Here is a 12,143-nt window from a genome sequence, read left to right as displayed (position 1 = left end):
TCCGACTAGCTGGCTAGCTGGCTTTTGCGTTTCTTAAAAGCCCGCCATTTCCGTCCTGCCTTGTGGCCTAAAAGTAGGCAATGCGCTGAGTGGCAAACGCTTTTGAGTGTGTTGCACTTGAGGGCCAAAAGACGGCACACGGGGGAGCAGAGAGCGAGGGACGAAAAGTGCGGAAAATTGTGGCACGGTTTTTCCTTCGGCGAGCGATACTCTTCACAAAAGCATATCCATTGCACATGCTGGATATTCATCTAGGAAATGCAGTGCTTGTCTTCGAACGTCTACCTGTTAACCAATATAAAATATATATATGTTAATTTTAAAAAAATCCCACTTAAAGGGTATTTGTGATTGTGTTGTTCCTTGGACTTTTCATTGCCCCTTTACCTTTACCCTCCATACATATGCGTTGGTGCTGCCATTCTGTTTGCACTGTTCTTGGCATTGTTTTCCTTTGGCCGGATTGTTGTTGCCGCTACCGAAGCCATGGCTTCCATGGCTGCTATGACTGCTATAGCTATGGCCATATAGCTGATGCCTGGCATTATGGGTCGGCTCAGAGCCTGAGCTCCCTGGGTCTCAGCTGAGTGTAGCCGAGAGTAGCTTGGCATTGCGTGGCAGCCAGCCAGCATTTGCAAGTCAAATGAAATTATTTATTTTGCATACGGGATTGAGGGGGAAGGAACTTTGCTCGCAGTTGGTGATGATGGGCGAGGCAAGGCGAGGGGCGGCATCGGAGTGAATAAAAATAAAAGGAATATAATGTTATACAACATGCATTTATTATAAATATTTAAGCAATATTCCGGCTACTTTGGAAAGTGCGTCTGCCACAAGGGGGATGAGATTTCAATTTCAAATGGAAATTCTTGGCTAATTAGTGAGCATCGGCGCACAGAGAGATTTTCCTGCACATTTGCCTGCATTTATGTATGAATTGGTATGTGTGTATGTGTGTATGCGTGTATGTGTGACACTGCGTCTGTGTGTGCCAATGCCTTGGCATTTCCGTTAGAAAATTTCCATTTCCGTTTGCAGAGACTTTTTAATTTTCCTGTTTATTTGATTGCACAAGAAGCAAAAGATATGCCAAAAACGAAGGGTGTAGGTCAAAAGAAATATTATAGTTAAATTTAATGGTTTGCTAAAATCAGTCTTTTACTAATTTGCCAGAATAACCAGAAAATACGCGAATTTATGTGCCCAGTTGTTTATTTGATTCTTTAAGAAAATTCTCTACTGTACGCCGTTGTTAAGCAACCAATTTGAGTGTATGAGTTTGACAAAATTTAAACAACACGAAATAGACATTTCTTTTTTATATATTATACATTATTTCTCACCACTTACTCACCTCTTTCCTTAAGCTCTTTCCACGTCAGAGCTGCCAGCTGGTTGTAGCTCCTGGAAAATAGCCAGCTCAGACACTTCCTCCAGTAGGTCGAATTCACATTATTTATATCCTCTGCTGCCACTTAAAATCACTGCACACCTCACTCACATTTAGTATTTTTTTTTTGAAAAACATCGAAAAAGTGGCTTGCTTATGTAGAACTTTTGAGAAGCGCAGAGGAGGGCACCTATATTTTTGGTATTATTTAGTATTTTTAGTATTAAGTATTTAGTATTATTTAGTATTTAGTATTTAGTACTTAGAATTATTGAGTATTTAGTATTATTTATTATTCCCTTTTAATGTAACGTAATACTTTCAGATATCTTACTTATAATTTTATAATTTCACTTTAAATGCCAGCTAGAAGAATAGAAATAAAATAGAATAGAATAACACGCGGGTGCCGGTGGCTTGCTGCAGTTCTCTGGTAAGCATCCACATAAATTTGAGAACAAATCTCTGCTCACCGACAGCTTTTGGCCATCAAGAACCGATTACTTTACGGGAGCCGCTTGCGAAAGCGTTAACCGAAAACAAAATCCTTTCACAAACACACACACACACATGCACACGCACGTATTACACCTTTCTACATAAATACACACCCACACTCGTGCATAAAGAGAGCTTGAAATCCCTTCAGCTGAGAAGTATGCAACATTTGGGTTTTATTTTTCATTATTTCCCTGCTGTCCGCCATGTTGCTTATTTAATAATTCACACAGCTGGCTAAGGAAAAAGGGATGCGTTCACTGAGAAAAAATGCCTCATAATTAGCTGAAAATAAACGAAATTATTCAAAAAAAAAAAAAAAAAACACCACGTAAATGTAAGCATAACAAACTGTTTATTTTATAAACATAAATAACGTTTCATATATGTATAATTATGTGAATTACTAAAACGTAGTCGAGGTTGAGTTTAGTTTTGCGGTGCACAAGTGCGAGGTAGTAACGCTTATGTGTGTTTATGCATGATTATAACATTTATGGCGATTACTCATACGCCCCGTGTGCCACGAGCCACTGACAATGATGATGGGGCGACACTCGAGTCAAAAACGTTGCTAATTAAGTGTTAAATCATGCCGAAAATATGCCCATTCAGCTGCCAACTCATGTGTGTGTGGCTGCCACTTTTTCCCTTTCTCCTTTCTCCTTTCTCCTTCTCATTCTTTTTGACTGGAACAGTTGGCCATGGAGTGTGTGGGTACTGTACAGTAGAGCATGAAGTAGGTAGGTATAAGGTGTAAGTGCGTTCCATCCGCTTTGACAGCCACGCCCCAAAGAGCACGCACTCGTTTTGCACAAATGAACGCAAATTCACAGACACATGCCTTCGCTTTTTGCCGGAAATTCGCCAACTCATGTCTTTCACCTTTTCCCCCATCAAAACGGACAAAAGCGCACGAAAAAAAGGGGTTTGGATGCGCGAATCCTCGAGTGATTTGTGCGTGGCTCCTGCTCCGTTCATAAATCATTTCTAATAGAACTGTTCCCATTGAGCTGAACATATTTTTCGAGGCTAATTTACACACAGGCCATTTGGCACGACAAAACCTGGATAATTAAATTGTACTCATTTCTGTTGGCACTTTGTAAATTGTACTCAGTAAATTAAATATTTCCTTTTAAATGTTTTTATCAAAAAACTAAGCTTTAAACACACGGCGCCTATTTTCTTCGGCAGTTTTTGCAATATTGTCGCTATTAAAGGCAACTAATGAACTTTATTAACACAACCTCTGGTGTGCACACATGTCGTGCCTTCTGGGCCGGTGCCCCTTTCTGTTTGAAACACTTTTATGGGCAATTTGAAACACATTTCATGTGCCCAGCCCAGCCTTCAACTGGCAAAAACAGCGTCGCAGTATGTTGTGTGTGTTGTGTTGCCTACTTTTTCGGGGGGTTCACTCCTCATTAACTTTTGCTGGGGCTTCACATAATAAGATGTTGTTGTGCGTACGTACTTAAGTGAAATCTCCTTAATATGTTAACAACTCATTGGGGGATTTTTTCTTGCGGCTCGACCTTAGACAATTGGCCCACTGTGATAGACGCTTTTCTGGCCATGAGAGCGGATCTGTGGCCATGTCATTTTTGCCAGGGAAATTCGGAGAAATGAAAATAAACGAAAAAACTATGACCAAAGGTCTAAGATTTTGTCCTGTCACTTTCTGCTCGGCTTGCTGAATTATTTATGGAGATGAAGGTGAAGATTCCACGCAGCATACAAAAAAAAAAATGAAAAAGTAAAAAATAAGTATAAGTAAATATATACATCGAGAAAAAACAGAAGCTGCCAAAAACAAAGGACACAGAGAATAAAGACGATTTTGCCTGCTGTGTCAAGTGGCAAAATCTGCGCTGTAATGCGCATAAATAATTTTCTATGTGTGTGTGTGTGTGTGTTTGTGTATACATTTCACCGGAAATCTTCCTCTTCTTCGCCGCTTCCTTTTAGCTCGAGCTCTTAATGCTCCAATGAATTTTGTGTAAGCATTTTTCGCTTAACTATAATCGCAGGGTATTATGAATATGTTGTGATGGATGAGCCACTAGTGGGTATTCAGAGAAAGCTTTAGACGTTTGTATTCCTTAGCTAGATTCATTCAAATTTATATACAGCTTTTTATAATATTTATAACGCATTAATCTATGATGCATCTTTAATTGATCCATTTGATTGATACTCCCTTTGATTATATGTAATTCATTTATTATTTAAACTGTACATGTAAAGATACTTCGATACCTTTTTTAAATAGAATTAATATTTCTGAAATTAAAAGGTAAACTTTTTGTATTAAAATTCCAAGATAGAGAAGCAAAAAAGGTTTGATTAATTTTAGCCTCGCTGATTTGGACTTTTTTATTTGTAAATAAGAATCCTGACTGCTGTTTATTCCTGGTGCTTAAACTATGCAACACTGCAAATGAAGTACAGCAGTGGGCGGTCCAGACAGCCGCAGTGGGCGTGGCAGATCGTGGTCGGAGGTTGGAGGTTGGAGGTCCAAGGGGAAGGAGGACCTAGACTGAGACCCAAGAAGACTTTATTAAAATTTTCGGTAGTCGTTTGTCTGTGTCGCGTTGTCTGCCGACTTGCGTTGAGTTTATTAAAAGCCCTGAAGTACGCAACACTCTTTGCTTACGGCTTTGATTTGATGTTAATGCAAATGGCCCAGCCCCCGTTTTGCCAACGTTTGGCAGCTTCAAATTGCCGCACTGTTTAATTTTTAATGAAGCAACCGAACCAGATTTACTACCAAGGCAGCGGAGGGCTGGCATTTTCATTTTCATTCCGCATCATCATTATGATCGCAGTGGTAGGGGGAGCTGGAAAATCGTGAAGGGAAACGGAGCTGGGAAGCAGGAAGGCTGGGTTTGCAAACGCTTACGACCAGCTGATGTCTGATTAATCATCAATGATGGTAAATGGGATATATCTCTGTGCCGAAACGCACAAGGAGCACTCTCCGCATGCCGGAAATCTGGGGCACGTTCCTGATTATTTCCAAGCCATCAGCAACCACCCGGATGCCAAACCCCCAATCCCAATCCCACACCCAATCCCACACCCAAACCCAACCACTTTCACTTCCTCTATTTTGAAGGAGCACACGTGTCAAGTGGCTGGGATTCCCCCATCTCCAAAAGCTGCTACCCAGTAAGCTGTAACTCCGTGAGGTCAAAAAGCGCATTCACCCGTGGCAAATAACCCAAGGTTTTCGGTAAGTGTGCAATTGCGGAAAACACTTGCAATTAATGCTGTGCAGCAAACACGAGTCAGTCCTTTCGGTTTTTGGCCTTTAGCAATTAGTTGCCTTTTAGCTCACACTTGAAGTTTCAGCAGAATTCAGCATTCTCACTCAACTGCGTAGTATTTGCAATCCATCCCTCGAGTTTTACACTATATTTGGGATTTCTCTGCAGCACAAGTGATTAGGGGTTTTGCAAATCACTTCTTAAGATGCCCATAAGTGTGCAACAAGAGATATGCCGGATTAGGAGCACATTGTTGCATGATTTTAAACACCTTCGGCACTTGCCAAAGTTCAATTGTTTTCGTGTGCTCGGATTAACCAATTACGCTTAGCTTAGTTCCAAAAATATTCATACACGTGTTGTGTGATAATTCACGTTTTTGTTATTCACAAGTAACACTACTTGCCACTCGTCTGCCGGAGGGAAAAATGCGAGGAAACGGGCAAAGATGAAGATTAATGCAGTAGTCCGTGGCATCGCCATTGCAAATTCCAGTCTCATATATTATGGTGGCTTCAGTCCTGTGTCTTCAGGTAATCGCACGGGCTAAGAAGTCACGTTTCGATCGAATATATGACGCTGTCAGTAAGTTGAAAACTCATTTTAAACATTGCTCCTCATCTTTGCGACCTCCTCGCCCCAAACTCCTGGGAGTTTTGAAAGTCAGGAGCATAGGAAAAGGATTCACCGCATTCTGCGTCCCCTTTTTACCCCGTTTTTCGATGGGTATTCCCAATGTGATGGCCGTGAACGTGGTTGGCTTAAATTGTTCGCTGAAAGTTTGTCCTTAACGCCGGAGTTGCTGCTAGTCCTGTTGGTAGTCAAACGCATAGCTCGGTAATGCCTAGTTAAATGCCAAATTTGATTTTCTTCTGGCCACCAGGGTGAAAGAGTTACCTTGCAAAGTGGCTTTAGAATATTTTTGACTTTCAGCCATTAATTTAATACGAACTTTTGGTGAGACTGTGCAAGGAGCAAGTGGGCTTAAAATAAACACATTTATACCTTCTTCCCGTGCGGTTTTAAATACAAAGTCTGTTAAGCTAGCCCATTTACAATGAAATGGATATGGATAGTTAACCTTGGGACGCACTTGGTAGCCAACTCGATTTTTCGATTAAATCGCCCGCAGTCTCCTAATTGATTGAGTTGAAAGTTCATTTGTTCAGAGTTCATTTGCCGCCGAAGGTCCCATTTGCTGTCGAAAGGGGTCAAGAGTGACATGTTGATGCCCTGGTTAGGGACCTCGTTGTCCGTTTGACCCGATAAGTGACAAAGGAGCCTCTTAAAGCGATTTGCGCAGTTCTCGTCCTTCCAACACGAGCATTTGTCTTGGGTTTTTTCACGCTGCTCTGCTGCTCTGCTGCTCTGCTACTTTGCTGCTCCCTGGGACTCCTTAAAATGTCTGCTGATATCCTGGCAACTTGACAGACAGTTTTAAGTTTTAGTTCCATTGTTATTTCGTGTCTGTCTGAGCTGCCAAAGTGCATAAATGAAAATATTCCAGAGGTATAAAGGACACTCCCAAATATAGCGCTCCTTCTGTTTGCATTCTGCATTCGGTGCTAAGATCACGTAAGGTGTTTTGTCTTTCTGTTTATGGCTTTTAAATGAGCACATTTTTGCTTCGCTGCCAGCTCAAAAAGAAAAACCCTTTTAATACCCTATTTCAGCTGGCTTCCAGGGATTGCCAAACTTGCCTGGCACACTCTCTCGCGGAATCAAGGTAAATAAAAAGTACTTAAATGCGTTGCCAAGCAGCCTCGAACATCGCCAAAAAGTTACATTTATAAAGCAGTATCTTATGCGAGTATGCCGCACACACTCACTTTCCGAGAGCTTTTCAAATTTGTTTGTTTTTCGTTTGGCTCTGTTTTTTTGCTAATGGCACCCCATGCAAAAGTGGCAAAGTGGGATGATGGAGTGCAGCAAATTGCAAAATATCCGCGGGCAAAATGCTGCGATAAAAACATGTGTAGGGCACTGGCAAAAAAAAATATATTACTTACAATATCGAATATTTTACACAGAAATATTCGTTAATATTCTGAAATATTCCCCAGAAAATAGAATACAGAAAATAGTCCCTCTTCTTGGCTACAAGGTACATTTTTCATCAAGTTGTTTTCGAAGTGCCTTGAGGTTTTGCCACGTTTTTCCACGTCGTAAGCTTGTGTGCATAAAAATGCTACCACTTTGTCTTATACCTCGCACTTTGGAAGTCATTCACTCTAGTTTGCTGGCAAGTCAAATGAGCAACGAACTCGCACGGAGGCAATCAATGCCAGAAACGAGGATTTCTGGGAAGAAATTTCTGGGCACTAAAAACATTCGTACTGGAGTGCACTGTGTGGAGGGAGCAGCGACAACGGTTCGTTGTCTATTTTATTGTATTTGAACTTATGTTATTTATGCCAACCGCACTCGCACTCGCAGTCGCTGAACTTCCAGCTCTCGTCTGCGGTCGCCCCATCTCTTTCGTGCCGCCCCATTGCCGTCTCTCTCTCTCTCACTCGCTTGTTTTGTCTGCATCACCAAAGGGATTTGTACTTTAATTTCCTTTGCTAATACCAAATGTTGTCTGCCACCCACATCTGTTTGGCCCCATTGTCACCGAAAAAATGTTGTGAATAAAAGTCAGGTCTCTTGATCTACGGGTGTGTGTGTCTTATGAATTATAAATTAAGCAGGTGAACAACCAGCAGTTCGTTCTAGTTAAATTTGCCAGCTAATTTACTAATGGAATATATCAATGGCAATATGCTAAATTTTATGTTATTTTGGGTAAAAGCATAGGGAATTTATATGCTATGCAGCTTGAAACTTCACTTTACTAAAGTTACATTTCATTTATTTTGTATTTGTGCTCTACTCCTTGCGATGTTCTAAATTCAGTGCAAAGCACTGCTTTTGTTGGCCAAAGGAAACAAAACGCTTCTCAAATAGCTGCCAAGAGCTTATTTGATTCATTCCTTATTGTGTGGGAGTGTGTGTGTGTGCTCCTGTGTGTGCCTGAGTGTGCCTGTGTGTGTGATTGTTGAGCTGGTGTTTGTGTTGGTGCAACTGGGGGCGTGTGTGGCTGTTTTTTTTTGCGTGTCCTTTATTTGCTTCAACCAGGACCCTTCTTGATGCATTGTCGCCTCGTGCACAATCACATCTGACTTCGTTTCTGTCTCTTTTTCCTTCTTTTTTTTGCCAGCAACACTTGTTAACGCGTAAATATATGTACATAAAACTTATTGAGAGTGGTAAAATCAAACCTTAACATTAACTGTTGATACCAGTTAAAAACAATTTAAAACTTCTAATAGTTTGATGCTTATATGGCAAAGACAAGCTTTCTATTTATTTTTAATTAGAGTTAAAAAGCTTGTGTTAAAATCGTAAATTAAACAAATATATGTTCTTTGTAGAGGAAAGAAGTTGTAGTATTTTTTAGAGAAGACTTTCGCAGTTTCTGTGCTATTTGTGTGACCTCAGCTGTCGCCTCTCATTCTTCCTTCGTTTGCTGTGCAGAAATGAAGGCAAGTTGAAAGGGGTGGCAGTCAGCTGCTGTTCAAACTTTTGCCAGCACTTTTGTTTTCATTCAATGTCCTGGCCAGACAGCCGCCCAACATTTTGCACAATTTCCATTTCAAAGCGAAAACTTGCCGCCAGCCAGTTTTCCAACCCATATTTCCTTCTATATTTCCACCCATATAACCATCAAACCCACCGTTTTCTGTTTTCCGTTCTGGATCTGGTTTTGGATCGAAAAGCGTTGAGGGGCCTCAAACAATTGTGAGCGAAAATAGACGACAAATAAGTTTCACGATGAAATTTAAAATTCTATCAATTTTTAGCCAACTGCAGCTAGATGGTCGTGATTGTGATTTATGGTTGCCAAGTTATTCGGCTTAGTTTATTTTTCCCTCGCCACTGCAAGTTTAACAAGCTTACTTGTGTGTGGCTACGTTTTTCCACATTGTTTTTCTTATGAAAATTCATTTTGTGCAACAAGTTAGCCGACTTTTTGCACTTGAAATACATTTTCTGCAATATTTCCCCAGGGTTTTTTTCCGGTTACTTTAAAAAGTAAATGGAATTTTGAAACATCTTTAATTGGTTAAAAGTCATTTAATGAGTTTATAACTGTAGAAGTATATTGAACAATTTTGTTATCTACATTTTCAGCTAAAATCCTTAAAAAGGAGCTTTCAAATAATTGGTGCCTCAATTTTAAGTAGTTAGGAAAATATGTGCAAGTTGAAAGAAAATAAACTAGGAGTTATTCAAACTTTTTCACCATTGAAGTATCTTTTGAAAATAATTGGCAGTACAGTTTGAGTTCTTGAATGAGAACGAGTTGTCTGCATAAAGGAAAATAGTTTAATATTGAGCTAGGAATTATTTGTGGAGCAAGAGCAATTTAAAACTTCACAAAAATGCATACTAAAATAAATATAATATATAAAAGCTAATATGAAAAAATCTGGAAGTATATGTAATATATAACATTAAATAAAATTAAATATGGCTGTTGTTATATTTAAAAATATTTTAAAGTGAACTTGATGTGGCAGAAAAGAACGCAACGTTTATTAAAAAAATGTAAGGCAAAGTTGAAGCTCGCAGGATTAAAAAAGAAAGATGAATGAAAGTGAATCCTGTGGGAAATAGGAAGCAAAATTACTTTCAAGGTTTCCCTGGATTCGTGCTCCTTTTGTTTTTATACTCGCCGGGCCTTTTCCCCAACTTGTGCACTTCGTGTATACCCCATATACATACATACATACATACTATAAAAACCTTCAAACGGATTTTTTAATAACTTTTGTCTGACGCATAACTCGACAACGCATGGAAGGGCAAATATTTCGCCAGTGGGGTTTTATTTTCATACACTTTTTCTTTCGTTTTTTCTTCTATATTTTGAGCTGAAGGAAAATTGCAGATGCATGTGTGTGTTTTCCACAAAAATCTACACTCCTACAGTGCGCAATGAAAATGAACATTTTCCCCCCGGTGCCAACTACAATTTCCCGACCAACTTTTCAGCATGTGAACAGCAGCGACATTTTCACATCTTAAAGTTTGACTTAAAGTCGCCAACTTTCTGGCAGAGTCAACGCAACACAAGCGGCAAAGTTTTTTAAATTACAATAACGAAACGGGCAGGCGGTAAAGTGGTGGGAAAAACTGTCGGAAAAACAAGAACACAACAAAGCACGGGGAAGTACAATATGACAAAAAATGCGAGCGGGAAAATGGCATAAAAATTACCTGTAAATAAAAGCAACAAAAGCAAAGCAAGCGAGAAAATGGCATAACAAACACATTCACATACAAAAAGGGCAACCGAAACGCAAACAAGGTGACAAAAGTCGGCCAGGAAACTTCCGATACTCTTACAGAAAAAAATATGATTATTATTATTATTATTAAATTCAGCATACAGCAGATTTTGCAGATTTTAGGTCTTTATATGTCACTTAATATGTTTCGTCTATTATCCAAGCCAAAAGTCATTCACAGGGGGGAGGATTCAAGGATTCAAGAATTCAATGATTAAATTTCCCACTAGGCATCGTAAACAATGACTGTCAAAGAAGCAATTAAATTAGGCATTTAACTTGTCGGCAAGTGAGAGTCCTAATAAACCCACAATTTGTGAAGGCTTGATAGGCGATTGTAAACTTAATATAAATGTACATAAAATACAAAGCTATCTTACAAATAGTTGGTAAGTCTTAATAATCTCAAGTACATGGGAAACAAGCGATATAAAATTAAAAAGTTGGTTTGCTTGTCTAAAGTAAGATGCCAATTTCTCTGCTCGAATTCCTTTACGAACTTTAAAAGCGCATTAAAGTGCGGAAACCAATGTTTGGCAGAAGCTCTGCAAAAACCAGGAGGAAAAAAAGGAAAAACCAGGAGGAATACGAAAAATGCCTCAAAGGCAGGGACTACCTTGCGAATTTAGCTGTCTGATATCCTGTGAAGCGGTGAAAGGTTCATGGAAATTCAGTTTTGAATCTGCCGCTTGCTCGTTGCCTGTTGACTTTTCACGCTGTTGCTTTGGTTGTCTGGCAGTAAAATGCTTTTCTTTTTGTTTTTTGTTTTTTTTTTGTTTTTGCTCCACGCCCATTCGATTACGCCCACATGCACCCACACAGAAAAAAAGGAAAAGGGAAAGGTATCGCAGCTTTTTGACTGAAAAGTCCCCTAATTTGTTCATTACGTTAACAGTTTGGCAATGGGCGGTGGGCGGTGGGCGTGTCCGCTTGCACCTGTTGCGGTCCGTTAAACTTTTAACTTGATTTTGTCGCCGAATATGCTTGAAAATTAACAATCGAAGGCCACTTTTAATCCTGTAACGACTGTGAAGCCATCCAAAATGCACGACCAAAATAGCTGCAATTATTTTCATAATTTCCATAGGGAAATAAGATTATGTTTTAATGACTTGACCAAACAAGTTGTTCTCAAAACAGAGCACTAAGAGGTTTTAATATAACCCAATTTCATGCATAATTTTTCTTTTCAATTTTTTTGCAAGTATTTTAAGCTAATTTGCAGCATTACGAATGTTGAATTTGTGGCCAATTAGTGTGATGTGGAATCGAAGGGGGGTAAAAAAAAGGAGGGGGGCGAAAGGAAACTATTATATGTATTATATAGAGGGGGACATATCCTGTGGAGCTAATTAAGTCGAGTCAAAGCGACTACTTTCCCCCTTTTCCCCTTCTGCACCCCTTTGCATCTCGACATAATGAGCAGAAATTTACGATGCGTTTAAAATCGCGCACAAACCGCACTAAAACCGAACGCGAAGGAAGCCGCGTATATTTCACTTTGTGAGGCATTTAAATGAATTAACTGCTGTCAGGATATACGAAAAAATAAAAAAAAATGCAAACCGAAAAAAAAAGATACATCAAGAGCAAAAAACATAATTATCATGGTAAAATTGAATCGAGGGCATGAAGAACAGGATGAAAATA

The 12,143-nt window shown here is 39.5% G+C and overlaps 2 protein-coding genes across 10 annotated transcripts in view; one reads left to right on the top strand and one right to left on the bottom strand.

The window, feature by feature from the left end:
* Window positions 1-12,143, bottom strand: part of LOC120457299 — a 140,678-nt gene that overhangs the window by 30,824 nt on the left and 97,711 nt on the right. Inside the window, exon 1 of one of the 3 annotated variants that reach the window (XM_039644780.1) lies at window positions 1,355-1,575. The exons of the other annotated variants lie outside the window; for them this stretch is intronic. The gene's annotated coding sequence lies outside the window, so the exon portion shown is untranslated. Of the gene's footprint in view, window positions 1-1,354; window positions 1,576-12,143 lie in introns of those variants that run through there. 3 annotated transcript variants of the gene reach the window in all.
* Window positions 1-12,143, top strand: part of LOC120457292 (eye-specific diacylglycerol kinase) — a 121,386-nt gene that overhangs the window by 31,901 nt on the left and 77,342 nt on the right. The window lies entirely within an intron of this gene.

The sequence above is a fragment of the Drosophila santomea genome, chromosome X (genome assembly GCF_016746245.2).
Source record: "Drosophila santomea strain STO CAGO 1482 chromosome X, Prin_Dsan_1.1, whole genome shotgun sequence".
NCBI classification, from domain to species: domain Eukaryota; kingdom Metazoa; phylum Arthropoda; class Insecta; order Diptera; family Drosophilidae; genus Drosophila; species Drosophila santomea.
This window is presented reverse-complemented; position numbering and strand designations above follow the sequence as displayed.